This window comes from Corvus cornix, chromosome 9 (assembly GCF_000738735.6).
Source record: "Corvus cornix cornix isolate S_Up_H32 chromosome 9, ASM73873v5, whole genome shotgun sequence".
Classification (NCBI taxonomy): Eukaryota; Metazoa; Chordata; class Aves; order Passeriformes; family Corvidae; genus Corvus; species Corvus cornix.
Genome location: NC_046339.1, coordinates 5,546,307 through 5,562,736, shown reverse-complemented (window position 1 = coordinate 5,562,736; position 16,430 = coordinate 5,546,307). Strand labels below are relative to the sequence as shown.

Here is a 16,430-nt window from a genome sequence, read left to right as displayed (position 1 = left end):
AATTTTTTCATTTCGGTCTGCCAGTGATGCTTGGCAGGTTGTAATTTTTCATTTTCTCACTTGGCTGATGCTCACTCAAGTAGAGATTATGGAGATAGTGGTGGAGAATTTTTACAAAGATTTTTCCCCTTTCACTCTATCATATCAGGATTCAAACACAAATTGTCTCTATGAGGTGGGTTACCTCTATAACAGGATTACTGACAAAGATCCTGTCAGCATTCCAGTAGCAGGAACAGTTCTTGTCTCATTTGGAACTCATGGGCTCTCCAGCGCATTAATGGACAGCTGGACAACTGCTACCTGTTTAGTTCATTCCCATCACAAATGATGTGCTCCAACTGCACTTCTGTTTTAATAATTAATATACAATAGAAGTCTAAAATCTTAGTGAATTAGTATTTTCCCTTGAGGTCACCACTCCCACTCCTTCAATTTCTTTTTTTTTTTTTAATGAAATTAAAATCTCCCTTTCCACTAAAGGAGAGTATTCCCCCACTCATGACAAAGTTTCTTTGCCTCCACATCACCTTCCCACTCTCTCATCATTTCCTTGCCACTGATTTAATGCATAAAAACTGTAATAAACAGCTCCTCCCAGTGATCATCCTGGAACAACACTTCCTATTTCTTAAGTGTTTGTGGGTTGTTTTTTTTTTTTTCCCTTTTTCACTCCAAATATCCTCTCTTCACGAGGAAAATGTCCAGAATACAAACATCTGACTGAACAAACAGATCCAAAAATGTGCTTTCAATTAAGTTGTTCTGCCTGTGGTAGTGGTGAATCAAATGCATCCTCCTGCCAGAAGATCCATTTTGTGACAATTCTCTGACTAAAAATACCTGTCCCTCCAGCAACTCTGATCCAGGAATTGCCCACAACATGCTGTGAATATTTGCAGTTCTTTCCTCATTATCAGAAGAGATGTTTCTGTAACTACTCTCCTAGTTAGAGTTTGTGCAAGAAGGAAACTGCGAGGGGAAGTCAAAGGACACATTAAAGGCTGTACACCAGAAGCATCAGTCACCACACAAGGCATCATCATCCATCAGAAACCACAGTTCACACAAAACTGGAGACACTATGAGGCTTTTAATACTGGATACAGCCCAAAGGGTATTAAAACAGTCTGAAAAAACATGCCATTGCCTTCCTAATTATCCATTTTTAGCCTTCCTACTCAAGCCATGCATATTAAGTACGAAGAAGCAGAGGCTTGTGCAATCACTGACCTCAGTGCACAGAGAAACAAGCTCACATTTATTTATCTTGCCTTTGTCGTCTTTAACTGTATTTTCACATATGTATTATCCTAGCAACTGTATCAAGAATGAAATACATGACAAGATTGCCATTGAAAATAAGCTTCATCATTGATTCAGAAATTAAAATTTTGGCTGATAACTACAGTGACATAGTAAGGTTTCTAAAGTCATGTGACTGTACAAAACTGTAACTCAGATCTAATTCACTGCTTTTTATTGCATTTTCTGAAACATCTTTAGAAAGACAGCATGACATCAGTCATAGGCAGGGAAGTAAAAGCACAGGAAAGAAAAGTAGCCTTGGCCAAAGTCATTCAGGGGAACAGCAGCTGTATTCAAATAGTGACCAAGTCTTCAAAATCCTCGTGTTCATATATTCATATTCTAGACATTTTTCTTGTGAACAGAAAATACTTGCATAAAAATTATCAAAGAAAACAAAAAAAGAATGAAAGAAAAAAAAAAGAAAAAACAACTTCCATTTTTAAAGTGAGACATTTTCCCTTCAGTCATGACTACACTTCCAGCAGCCACACAGTCCAGAGAACAACAGATAATGTTCAGGAGCTCCCCAAGAGCCTATTCCCAGCTTTGACAGAGCTCCCAGTTTTGTGTTTCCTGGCTTACAACCCATGGAAAGTCGCTTTTAACATCTGCTGCTCCATTAACACATCCAGCAACACCATGAAATCAGCAGAGAGCACAGGGAACTCCATCCTCAGGGCATCCAGCAGCCTCGTGGGAAGCTGCAGCAGGTAAGGAATACGGCTGCACAGCATCGATCCTGCTTCACTTCATGGAGATGGCAATGCTAGTGCGACCATACAGAGCTTGCAGAACTACATAACTTCCACTCAGATAAAATTCTGATCCTAACAAAATATTTTTTTCTCAATTAACTTGGAACTAGGTTGGAGAATCTATACTTCAGCAATATATAAACACGTTACTATAAGCTACTTTTTAAGCAGGGTTATTTGGGGCTCGGGCTTTACATTTTTTCATTCACCTCTCAAACCGGACTTGTTCCATGAGCTGATTAACGCTAATTTAGCTCTGTTAGTGACCACTCGTGCCAGTCAAAGCATATCATGAGATGGAGGGACAACCCAAAACAAAAAAGGACACAAGTGAGTTGTATTACTCAAGGCTGCATTGCTCAACAACAGTGCAGAACACTCAAGTCGTTCCATGCATTTCTTTCCACCAAATTAATTCTCTTAAAATTACCAAATTTGCATCAAGTCTGACCTCAGGTCCACTGAAGTCCAACAACTGACACATCTGGATGGGGACATGAATTACAGATGTGAGCAGCTACAGCTCTGCAACCTCTGCTAACTAAGGTCTCTGCTTGTAAAAAGGAAACAAAATTTAATGTAGTACTAGGATTTAAATTTTAGAAAAAAAAAGCCTTGAATCTTCACGCACCTGCCTAAAGCTAATAAACTCATGCATAGATCAAGAAAAATAAAATTCAAATAAACTATTCATGGATCTTTGTTACTTATACATAAGGAATCCAATAAAGTAAGCTACTCTGGAAGCAAAGAATGCAAAATAAATGTGTTCCAGCTTCCTTTGCTGGATTTTCTTTTTAACCATATCCCACCCCTGCTTTGCCCTATAGCAACGTGTTTCAATAACTCAGACTTTTCTTAGGTACTCATTATTGTACAACAATCTATTCTGCATTTGATATTTATCTATGGAACAAGATGACAAAGACCCTACTCTCTCCTCCTCAGCGCATCTTTTACTATTAAATAAAAAGATTTCTTTGATGTCTGCTGATGCAGGACAGCACAAGTTTTGTGCTATCACATCAGTATGGCAGACTCACTGCAAGAATCCAAATACAGCTCCCAGGTCACCCTAAATGCATAAGGAATACGTGGAAGGGGCCCTGGACATGTGAGAATTGGGGCTGTTCCTATCAGCTCTTGACCTGCAACCAGCAAAAGTCAGCCCAAACTGTCAAAGCACTAAATGGGCAACCCTGACTATTCCATATTTTGTTTCAGCCATTTGTGTAGCATTTACAGTCACCTGAGTTTGCCAGTGACTGCAGATCTTTATTCATGAAAAAAAAGTAATTATCTCCTCACAAGGAAGTGAAATCTGTGAGATTTCAGTAAACATTCTTCAATAATTTGTTGAACTAGCAGAAGAAAGCTTATAATCACAAACATTAATGCTTTGGTGAGCAAGAGCTCTGACTAAAGCACTGGGTGGCCATCATGCAAATCCAGAGATCTAAGTTTCCTTGTCCCCAAATTAGCTTGATTAAAGCAGTCACTGCAAAAGCCAAGCACCTCAGATACCTCAGGTTCATTCTGGATCAGTACATGCTCCAGGTAAAGTCTTTTATTTTGCCAAATAGACCCACACATCCCCACCCTGGAAAATGGAGCTTAAAACAATGTCAGAAGAAGACTAAATAAAAGAAACAAAGGTTAGTTCCTGGGGAGGAGGAATAAATATTGCCTAGAAAGACACTAAGTTATTAATGAAAACAATTTAAAATTTTTCAAATTAAGGAATTTATTTCAGGAGCAGGGTAAAAAAAAAATAAAAATTTTAAACAATAATCCAATATTAATCTAGAATTCCTTAAAGGAAGGGGAATCTTAGAAAAAAAAAAAAACAAACCCACAATTTTTCCAACAAATCATGTAACTTCACTGCATCGATTGCAAAATCTTGCATATTTTAGGCTGTGAATACTTATTTTGTTCAAGTCTAACCTGTTTCCCAGTCCACCTGACAGCAAAGTGAGAACATAAAAAACACAAGCACTACAAAAATGCTAAGAGTCTCCAAAAATGTCCCCTGGAAAAGATCTAGAAATCTCTCCTCTTAACAGAATCTTAGATAAACACTGAATCCCTCTACTTCATACTAGTGTTCTTACTATGAAGCCCTGATAAACCACACTCAATACTGAGCTGCCCAAAGTACTCCTGATTAAATTATTTTTCATTGGCCCTTCCTTTCAATTTTTAACCAGCTACAATAGCTAACAAAAGACAGCAGAGAGCTCTGCAGAATCTGATTAGTATGCCAGGGTTAAAAAAAAAATTGTTCTGAAACTGAAATCACACACACTGCCCTGCATGTTACATACAGTCAGTACCTACAGACTATCAGAAATTAAGTTTTAAGAAAAGCCCAGATTGAGAAAAGATTACCAGGAAAGACTGAGGTAATATTTATATTAGCTTCTGTACATTCAGGAACTTCTGGATGCATACAGAATGTCCCTAGGAGACTCCTATATCTAGATTTCCATCAGTGAATAATTATTCAGGTTTAATCCATTTCCAGATTGCTTTTTATTTGAGAAATATCTACCCAAGTTCCCACTCCAGTTCAGAAAAAAGGTCAGTGTGCATTTTAAAGCAGTTTGTGAGGCACATCTAATATCACTGCAAGGCAATTTCCTCTATACAGTTTCAAAGACAATTCTGTTCTTTTTCCACTTCTCCTCACAAACCACTATAACTTTGTGTCAATCAGCCGTCAATCATTTAAACAGAGGTACATTCACATAACAGGTAAGTTTCTAGATGGAATTCCTCCAGGGCAAGAGATAAACAATAAATGGATTAATATTCCCTACAGAGCATTGTAATAATAATCCTTGAAGTTTTTCAACAGCTTTTAGTTAATTTATTCTAGAACCAACAGTGTAAACGCAAGCCTCTAACAGAATAAAAATCAAATTCCCACTAAAGTAGTTTTAAAGATCTAAGTATCTTGACAGTTTCCCTTTAAATCACATTTATTTCAATTCTGAAAAACCAAATTACTTTGATATATGTCTTACACTGACACTTTTATGCCTTCTCAGGACAGCAGTGATATTCAGACTTTTGAACCTGTACTTAAAAATAATATGCACTAAAGGGCAAGAAAATCTTTCCCTCTCTTTTTTTTTTAAGTAACACTTCTATCTCATCTTTCCAGGAAGTGTCATTACTTAACTCCTTTCAACCAAAACAAAGAAAAAGAAATGTCTCCATTAAACACAGAAGGAATTTGACTTCAAAACTGAATCACACAAAGTATCTGCTAGAAAAAGGAAAAAATTACTTGGGCTTCGCCACTTAAAAGAGATTATAGATCTAGAAAGATATTTTATTCTACAAAGGAAAAAAACAAATAAGAAAAACAAAGAGCAGAAAGTAGTCCTTATACATCAGTACTGTTTTTCAAAAACATACTCTTCTGTTTCTCACAAGATTAAGTTTTTTCAAGTCTCTCATCTACACTTGGATGAACAAAAAACAGTGAACAAAAAATTCTGCATTAGGAAGTAGCATCAAGAGCAAGTATTTTACTTACAACAATTCAACTAAAATTTGAGATTTACTAATGCTTTTCCCATTCCTTTCAAGTATTGGAACACAAGTCTTTTACTGGAAGAAAGGCTGGACAACACCAGAGAATTTCACCCCACCCTTCCAAAGCCTGTCAATCCCTGTGCTCTGACACACAACACAGACAACTCCACCAAGCCCTGATCTATCAGCAGCTAGAAAACAAGCACATTTCAATCACAGAGTGTGTAAGAGAAAAATAAACCTATTTCAAAAGGGAGACCATCTCAGGTTACTTGCACATAACTTGAAACAAGTCCATAATTCTTCAAACTTGCTATTTCCAAAGAAATGCACACTTCCTTTAATACACCTCAGATCCTTCTTAGGACAGGCACTCAGAAAAATTCCTATAAATATTCTCTACAAACTTTCTGGAAACTATTTACAAACTCAGAGGCCACAAGCCTATCTGATCAAGACTGTACTTACATAAAAAAAACTCTTTATTGTCTACATAGATCAGTATATAACTGCTACATATATGAAATCGTGTATTTCATTTCAGTTCCCTGCACTCAGAAGTACAATGATAATTCTTATGTGCAAGCACCATCTGTACATTATCAAAAGAATATAACAGCAGAATGCTCCATTTTACAATCAAAAAGGAACAGCAAAACAATAACTTTACCAAAAAAACCCCAACAAACAACACTCCACACTTGTGCCACAGACATATCCCACCTTGGAACACACATTCCATTTTTTGCTCCTGGGAATTTCTGGTTCTGATACTGAACTGGTTAGATACTGAAACTCATGTAAAACACACACACAAGTCAGTGAATTTACACCTTCAAAGTTAATCACCCACTCAACTTCACAATCTACACTTAACTGCTGGCATAAAAAACACACCAAGAATGAAGTGTGTATGCAGAATCACTTTTTGCTATGGTGCAGTATTAACAGTGCAGAAAAGTCAGCTAGACCACAGGGGAAATGAGTATATATCCACACTTTATAAAAAACAGCTGTTAGAAAGCATGACGAAAAAACCCCCTTTTTGACTAAGGATGAAAGCTAGAGAACATGTCCCAAAATAGTCCTTTTCAAAGCATTACAAGTAGGTGGATGAAGCAAGTGAAAAGAAGCCACAACTTGGCAATCAAGAAAAGCTCTTTATTAAAACTGCATAGTCTAGTAATTGATCAGGATAGAAAAGTAATTTTTATTTTTCCCTGGAAGCACCACATTCTCCACAGCCTCTCTGCTCACCAGACGTATTTTTTCTACTCTTTCAACGAACACAACAATCAAACCATCTGGCTTGTGCCAGACATATTTGCCCATGTTGTATCTGTTTTTCAGACAGAAGACATTCAGCAAGCATCTAATACATGTGATTAGCTGGTAGGAAAACAAGAATTCAATTTGACTTAAAAATATCTTTGCATTTGTTCTCATTCCGTCCCGGGAGAACACTGGATACTTCTGCATACTTGTCTGCAACTGAGAGAGACTGAATAACCACTGGTGGAGCATGTTGAGCATATGCTCACACATCAGCCCTGGGCCAACACTTTGTCCTGAAAACAAAACCAGGCTTCTTAGAGTACTCCAGCATCTGCCTCTCTTGTGGAAGCACTTATATAAATAATACTGGATAGGCTTTATTCTCATTTGATACAGTAAAAATATGCAGTAATGCAACATCTCGCTACTGAAATAAAAATTCCAGAGGCATATTTCTGTCATCATGTAACTATCTTCTCTGTTTTTCCCCTTTAATGCATGGCTCCAGAATGGAGATGAGGGCACAACTGCCTCCTTTAACAGTTAAAGGAAGTACCAGCCTGATCAAGCCATTATTTTCTTCCACAGGTACTGTCGGAGACCTCTAAATGAGTAAATCCACCAATATTTTATTAGGCTTCCACAGTCCAGCCTCAGACAGAGGCTAGAGCCAGAGGCACAGGACATGCCATTTTTATACACAGGTGACCTCCAAGGTTCCAGTTTCCTCCTCAGGGGGAGTTCCTTCAGACAGCAAATTCTTTGCAGTGGTTCCCACAACAACTGCAGTATCAACAGGAAGATTATAAAATTCTGTAAGTCCCCAACATAATACTTTATTTGTTGTAGATACCAGGTGTGTATCTACAGCACTTCAGTATTTTTTGCTGCTCTCTAATTATATTTCAAATATTCATGCAAGGAATTATTTCTGTGCCAGAGTTCATACGGATTTGTTCCTACCAAAACAGTACTAAAGCAAAGTTATTTGCAGCAAATCACCACGAGGAAAATAAGCTTTTTAACATGCCCAAATATTGTCATAAAAACCCCCAACAAACTAAGCAAGGGAATAGTGAAAAACAATTAACTAATGTGGACAGCAAAACAATGTAAATCCCTGCCTTTAGTCTCACCCAGCGTGATGTCTGTGATTCATAGATGTAAATGTCTTGGAACACACTTGTAAAAAGCCAGTTTTAATAACTTAATGTGTCAATGTAGCCTGCAGCACCCACCTGAAAGTTCCTCTGAGACTTTACTAACAAATACATTTTCTCTCACGATTGGCATGACCAGTGAATTTCAAATTTCATATTAAAAGACAAATAGAAAAATTAATCATCTGCCTACTGTTTTTCCCAGGGGATTTTGTATGAAATTTAGTGCCCATGAACCGTGTCAAATTGACTGCAGAGAACCAACTGTGATGTTGGTGAGCTGTCCAAAGGTGCTGAAGGAGCTGACTGGTGTCACCAGGAGACTGTTCCCCATCTGCTTCCCAAAGCTGTGGTGACCCATGGAAGTCTGAAGAGCGGAAGAGTCAAGTCTTAACACAAGGCACGAATAAAGACGCAGAAACTTGAGATCATTCAGCGTCACCTCGGGCCTGTCTTGCCGAAGTACTGCACAAAATAAACTTTAAGCAAGTAACTCTTGCCTGCACTTGGGAACCATCCCCATTATACAAAAGTGTAACTCCCCATCTCTGCTAGCCTTAGAACACAACGACATCAGGAGTGACACAACCTGGGATGCTCCACAAGAACTAAAAACACTAATTTCTCTCAGACAAAATGGAATAAAGCAGTAGTTTCAAAGTGTAAAACTTCCTCGAAGCCCCACATACAAACACCATCTGCTCTTTTGTAAAAGGTATAACATTTGAAACAACACTCTTTTCTCTTCCTCTTAGTGCATTCCATCATGGAGAGATAACTTTATTTATATAAAGAGCCCGCAAAATGAAGTTCCATAAAAACAGGAACATATGGCCAAATAATTCTGAATAGCACTTTGCATATTCATCCGTAAAATAAGAACTGTAATGGGTAGATAAATACACCCAAGTCTACTTGGAAATTGTCAGTATACACATGGTTTTTTGCAACTAATTAGTTTTTTTAAAAAATTTCTCACCCATCACTTTACACAGATACTTCTCATTACAGTTTTACCAAAGTTAATCTTTTTAAACCACAAACTTGGCCCATGACACCTTATATGCCATTTAATAACAGCTTAAGTCAGTGCATAAAGAAAGAAGAAAAAAAAAATCTTATGTTTTATGAAAGTTAAATTTTTACCACCATTGCAAAGACAAAGCTTGAAACAAATTTAGGCAATCTCTAACATGAATGCAAATATAAAGTAGAAAAGGTATAACCTTTATAGAACTACTTAGAACATAAAAATAAATGTCTAAATATAAAAACTTAAGACAAAATAGTAACTTAAAAAATAAAAACAGTCCTGAAGGAAAGCATAAATTACCTATGAATTACTTTCTGCTATTAGTAAGGAGAAAAACAGTGCATGGTCAAACATCTCTATCCGGCACACTCCCTGCTGCAGGTTTTTCTGTAATTGCAGCATTTGGAATCACCCATCATCCAGCAGTTTCTAAGCCATTAAATATTTATAAGGAAGTGTGCAATCAAAGTAAGTTGCTTAGAATTTGTGGACTGAGCCCCAAAACCTCCACTTTTTCAGCCATCTCCAACACTTACATTGATCAATACAACAAATATCCAGCTTTCTCTTCAGCATGTATCACGAAACTTTCTGGATACTTGCACATTATCCCTTGAGACAAGCAGCACAATCACCTTCAGACTCTCAAAAATCCTTCCAGCTGCAGACTTTTCCTGCTCTAATTTGCAGCAGTTTTACAACCAGCTGGTCCTCATCATATACATGATTTGGTTCACCAAACCATGCTCCCTAATCAATCCCCTGGTCATTGCTTCAGTGTCCTCAGGGATTTAAGCAAAAAGACTGGTTTCACTGAGTGATGTGCACTTAGCTTGGTCTTTTCAATTTATTTTGATGATCTCTCATCATATTGAAGGCTGATTCCTGACATGTTCTCCAAAAAGCTGAAGAGTTTATATAAGACAGGCATATCTTATTTGACTTGTGCTTCAGCTTGACTTCTGCTCATCCTGTCAAACTGTTTCAAAGGGAGGGTTTGCTATTTTGATGTACCATTCTTTTTATTTCTCCTCATGCTGCTGTCATGGTTTAACTCCCCAACAAGGGGGTTCAGTCCAGCAACCTGGCCCCACACAGCCATGCCCCCACAGTGAGAAGGGGAAGAGAATCAGAAAAGTGAGAAAACCCGTGGGCTGAGATAAAGCCAGTTTAACAGGTGAAGTAAAAGTTGTGCATGCAAACAAAACCAAACACACAATTCATTCCCCACTTCCCATGGGCACGCAGGTGTTCAGCAAACCTCAGGAAAGCCTGGATCCATCACACCTAACAATGACTTGGGAAAAATAAGTGCCATTACTCCCAATGTCCCTCCTTTCCTTCTGCTTCCTCAGCTTTATGCTGAGCACACCACCATTTAGTCTGGAATATTCCCTGGGTCATTGGGATCAGCTATCCCAGCTCTGTCCCTTCCAACTCCTTGTGCGCCCCCAGCTCCCTCCCTGGAGGGCTGAGGAGCAGAAAAGGCCTTGGCTCTGTGCAAGCACTATTTAGTGATAAGCAAAACATCCCTTTATTATCAACACCATTTCCAGCACAAGTCCAAAACACAGCCCCATGCCAGCTACTAGGAAGAAAATTAACTGTATCCCCAGCAAAACCAGCACAGCTGCCTACAATTCCACCAAGCCTAAGACCTAAAAGAATTGACTACTAAAGGCATGTAAAACTGAGCACACGAAAAACCTCAGAACATTCCTGCTGGCTCTTCACCACAGGAGATAATGCATTATAACACAGATTTCCCCCAAATCTCTGCAGGATCTACAAATCCCTCCTTGCAAACCCTCCAATAATTCCCACACACACAGAGTATGTTCTGTTACCACCCTGTTGTACTCAGCAGTTTTCTGCAGCAGCCCAAGTGCTCTCTTCTATGAAAGTAACTTAATGACAGTGAGAATTATTTAGGTTTTTTTTTTAATTTCACCTTTCTTTCAGATTCTGGACTTCAACCACCTTAATTTCCACAGTACTTTCATGAAAACTTGTAAGGAATCTTAGCAACTGGCATATTAATTCAGTATTTAAAATGGCCAAGATCTCCTAATGCAGAAATTGAGTGTAATAACATCTCTGCATTGCTAAAGAATTACTCATCAACCCAACTTTTCAATCTTCAGTACGATTAAAACAAATTCTTGTTTTAGAGTTCTTTGTTTTGGGGGTTAGACCATACAATTTCCAGACATCCCTTCCAACCCTAACTATTCTGTGATTCATTGTTTCCAGGCATTTTAGACATTTAAAAGTCTTGAGTTATCTATCAGTTATGTTCTAATTTCAACAGTCTCCTGGACTAACTATATTTTATTATTATCTTTTTATGTAGATGCATGTATTTAGATACAGAAAAAATACTTTGATCATCTGCTGTGACTTGTATAGCACACGGACACATGCCCTCAATTAAGTTTTACTTAGGTACATGTTAAAGGAAAAATACCATATTTGAATTGAAGTTTTCCTTTGATGAATATCCTACCATAATGTGCAATAAATTACCCTCACTGCTGAAGATGCATTTCTTATTTCTACTGCAAATGTGTCTGGCTCATATTTTAGCCACAGGATCTTGATATCCCATCATTTTCTGCTTCATCACAGAATTTCTGTTCACAATGCACACACTTAAATGCTGCAATCAAGTCCCTCCCCTCCTTTTTCTTTGATAATATTTAACATATTGAGCTCTTGGAATTTCTCCCTCAGGAGCTATTTTCAACTCTTATTCATTCTTACAGTTCTTCTCTGAAGTTTCTTTGACTTTAACATCCTCCTTGAAGTACGAACACCCAAACTTGACAGAGGGTTCTTGGAGTGATCTCAGTGCCAAACGCAGTGATGTGGTACATTTCCTGCCCAGTCATACATAGACTGGGTCATACTGCAGCTTTTTCTCAAGTTCTCTCAAATTAATCTGTATTTACATGGAAAACAGTTAACTGAGAAGCTACAACAAGCAATGTAGAGAAAACTAAAGGACAGACCCAACATTTCTACCAATTCAACTTCCCAGATGACCATTGCATATACCCCCCTCCCTATATATGTTTGGGAGACACATCCCTTTGATTTTCAAGCAGAAAGCCCAGAACAACTGTGTGATTGCTGAATCCTTTGGCTCTGTATAAAGGTGGAATGCTGTACTTAGTAGTGTAGAGAGTTTAGAGTTAACCAGTCTGAATTCAAAGTCAAGGCCTACTGAGGTCAACAATCAATGTCAATAGTGTCGTATCATCGATTTTCAACACAAATAACAGATCAAAAATAAATAATTGCATATTCTCACTTTTATTCAGTTCCCATACCTATTCTGTGCTTCAGGTATCCACAAGAAACTGCAAGAAACCAGAAAAAACAGCACTCCTAAACCTTCATTTCATTACTTCTTGACTACGTTTTCAGATACGCAGGTCTTGGTATTTTTTTTTTCCCCGCTAGATCCCAACTGACCAACAGATCCCATGGCAAGAAAATGGCTGAAAGAAAACAACTGCTCTTCTGCACTTGGCCTGGGCTGTGACAGGTGTACTTGATTATAGCTTTTTTGGGACTATACAGGTACTGGAGGATGAACAGTGACCTTTCCTGTTTCCCTGCACAGCAGCTTTAACCAGGCACACTCAACTGACAGACCCAACAGATGCACACCTGAGGAGGAACAAAGTGCTTTAATGCACATGTTTCTAAGTCTTTGAGAACAGACTGCATTGTTTTCAGCTGATGACAGAATCACAGAACCTCCTAGGTTGAAAAAGGCTTCTAAGAGCATTGAGTCCAACCATTAACCCAGCACTGTCAAGCCCAGCACTAAGCTGTGTCTGCAAGTGTCACATTTACACACCTTTAAAATCCCTCCAGGGATAGGAACTCCACCACTCTCCAGGGCAGACTGTTCCAGTGCTTAACAGCCTTTCTCTGAGAAGAACTTTATTCCAATATCCAATCTAAACCCCTCTAGGTGCAAGCAGTTTCCTCTTGTCCTTTTGCTCGTTACTCAGGAGAAGAGACTGACCACACCTGGCTACAAAATCCTTTCTCAGTCAGAACACTGAGTTACTTAATGGAGGCAATTTCCACATCAGCATCTGCTCTGTATCACACAGCTGGAGATAATGCCTATTTCATAGTTGGATTAATTGCAAACCAAAGCATGATCTGCACAAAAATGCAAAACAGGATCCCAGTTCTACTGAGTTTTAATTTAGAGCCATCTATCAACGACTTCCTCATATTACATTGCATGAACATCCTAATGAACTAATTTATAAATATATTCATAATACATGTGCTTGAACACCAAAGCAAACGTCACAGGGGAGGAGAGGGCTGGAAAAGAAGAAAAATAAAAGAAAAAGCATCACACTGCCCAAACAGTGTTTAAGTGATTCTATACCGCAGGAATGCTGGCCTGGCCACCAGAAATATGTTTAGAGCAGAAGCTCCAGAGCCACTGAAAAAGTCTGAGGATTTAGAAATGTCGATTTGACAATTACCATAATGAAGATCTACAGCACACGTTCCCTGGAGGATTACATGCGAATCACAAAAAAAACTACACTTCTGAAATCAATCTGTTTATTAAGAGGGAGATAAAGCACTTTGAAGGTCTATTTTTGTCTAGTTTGTATTCATACCCTGAGGTTATTTAAAAAGGGGAAAAATTTAATGCAGGTATGTACCACAGCAGTAACAAGCAAAGACTTCAGCTATGAAGATTAACAGAGCGGAAGTCATATGATGCAGCATGACTATGGGAGCTGCTACCAAAAAAATCTGCAGCTTGTGACACGCACGTGAACCACAAGCATCTTTCTACTAACTAAAACAATTCTGACTTTTTTCCCATTTAAGCCTTTTTTCTTCTTCAGATAAACAACCTGGACCCAACTCTTCAACGCCAACAAAGCAGCTTTGCATTAGCACAAATGAAAGAATTGCTTCATTAACGAGCAATGCTACCTGTTAGCCTCGTTTCAGCCAACATCTTTAGCAATCTCAAACTCTTATAATTTTAAGGACGTGAAAAAAAGCCCTGCTAAGTTTAAATAGACACTAAAACCAAGGAAAATCTGATGAAACTTGGAAAAAAGTGTTTCTGTGGGATTTTTTTTTTTTTTAATAAAACGTTGGATGTATAGCTCTAGAGTTTTTAATTAAAAAACTCAAGCTGAAAAAAAACCCAACTGCCAAAGGTAAGCTACAAAAGATCATTCTTTGGCTTGTTTCAGGTGATTAACTTTATAGTAGATTATCATACAGTTAAAACATCTACTAGAGATGTGATCCATGACCAAAATTCAGAAGACACTCTTCAGTATTTTGATGATAGCAGAGATAAATGCTGCATTATGGACGTACTGGGACTCATATAAGACCTCTTTAGATTAAAATTCTAAAAATACATACAGTATTGCTTGATATACAGGACTGGCATCGTTACAATTTCAGTCATCTAATGCTTTCCATATGCTAACCACTGAACAAATAAATTTGCCTGTAAATGCCAGAAACATGTACCAAGTAATAAATAAACCAACATGAAACAGGCTGTTCATATCAGGGTTAAAAATCTAAATTCTTTATTTCTTCCCCGAATATTTCTGTCCTGATGACTCAGCAACAATGCTGCAGGCTTCAGCTGAACTCAGCGAGATGCTTCAGTGCTGTTTTGCAAGTGTCAACTCCACACTCGTTACGGAGTTTGTTCTAATTACAATTTTGAGGCTATCTCAGTTACAGGGGATGAATACCTGCTGAAGTCAAGAAGCCCTGTATGGATGGAGAAACCAAGACACTGGGGATCACACAGGAGGACGACAATGACAATGTTGTCCTAGACGGAAACTTGCGAAATTACCCGGGAGCTTTTCTGGTACCCTGAGTACATCCCAAATCGCGGAGGGGAGCGCGTCCTGTCACCCTGCTCCCTGCGCTCATGGCTCGCAGCATGCTTTCAATATGTCACACAGATCCCTGCGTTTTGGAGGTTCTGTTTCAGTATCTAAAAGCTTTAAGGCGCTAACACACGGTTCAGTTTCTAAACTCAAGCGAGACCACGCTCGCGTCCCGTTTCTCAGCGAACAGAAAGCAAAGAGCAGAACACGGAGCTGCTCAACGCGGCAAGTGGGAACCAGGGATGGAAGGACAGCGGGAGCTCACCGTGCGGGACCATCCGTACGGCAGATTTACCTGTCCTTCCCCAAACCCAGCTCCAGCCCGGAGCCCCCAGAGGGGCCACCGCGGTCCCGGGAGCGACCAGCGGGGAACAGCTGCGGATCCCTCTATTTCACTGAGTTCTGAGTTACTTTTAGGAAAAAAAAAACACGCACGGAGCTGACTGAGTTCGTCCCCGCGCTGCCAGCAGGGCTCCGCAGCGCCGCGGTGATGAGCCCGGGGGTCCCGCCCGCCCCTCGCCCGCCCGAGCCGGCGTTACCTGCGCTGCCCTGCGCGGTGCCCGGCGCCGCACGGCCCGGCCCGGCCCGCCCAGGGCGGTTTTCAGCAGCCGTAAAGCGGAGCGCGCCCGGCCCCGGCCGTGAGGGGCCACCCCGGGGAGCGGCCGCGCCCGAGCCGCAGAGCCCCGCGCAGGGAGCGCCGCCGGGACGGGAGCGGGTTCCGGGAACCGCGGGATGCTTGGGTTGTAAAGAGCATCTTGTTCCAACTCCTGTGCCACGGGCAGGGACGCAGTTCACTAGACCAGGGTGCTCAAAGCTCCGTCCAGCCCAGCCTTGGGCACGGCCAGGGATGGGACAGCCACGGCTTCCCTGGGCAACCTGTGCCAGGGTCTCGCTGACCTCACGGGGAAGAATTTCTGGCATAGATCTAATCTAAATCTACCCTCTCTGCACCGAAAGCCATTCGCCTTCATGCTATCCCTCCGTCCCTTACCCAAAGCCCCTCTCCAGCTCTCTTGTAGCCCCTTTAACTAGAAGGAGCTCTGAGGTCTCCTTGGAGCTTCCTCATCCCCAGGCCGAACAGCCCCAACGCTCCCAGCCTTTTGTACTTTCTGACAGATAACGGTGGTGTTCAAGCCTTGTTTTTCGTCTCTCGTGGGGGGATGATTTCTGATCTGCGGCGTTTTGTGCCTGTACAAGTTAACATCCGCACAGCCCCGGAGCTGGGAAGGGGAGATGAGGAGCTGGTTGCACCCAGGACCCACACCGAGGTTATCCCTGCAGATCTCTGAACATCTGAGCGCTGCGGGCACACCTGAAACTAAAACCAGAAGGGTCAAACCACACGAGAGCACAGTTTTGTAGGTGCGTGAACTGCTGCAATTACCCTGCTTTCACAAAGCCTCTTAACAGCTAAACGTGGGTGTTGAAG

General features: G+C 40.2%; 1 protein-coding gene across 4 annotated transcripts in view; it reads right to left on the bottom strand.

Annotated features, from left to right (window-relative positions):
- NAALADL2 (N-acetylated alpha-linked acidic dipeptidase like 2) overlaps window positions 1-15,617 on the bottom strand; it is a 421,429-nt gene extending 405,812 nt beyond the window's left edge. For all 4 annotated transcript variants that reach the window (XM_039556880.1, XM_039556879.1, XM_039556882.1 and 1 more), the window contains exon 1: window positions 15,541-15,617. The gene's annotated coding sequence lies outside the window, so the exon portion shown is untranslated. The remainder of the gene's footprint in view (window positions 1-15,540) is intronic.
- Between the last annotated feature and the right edge of the window lie 813 nt (window positions 15,618-16,430).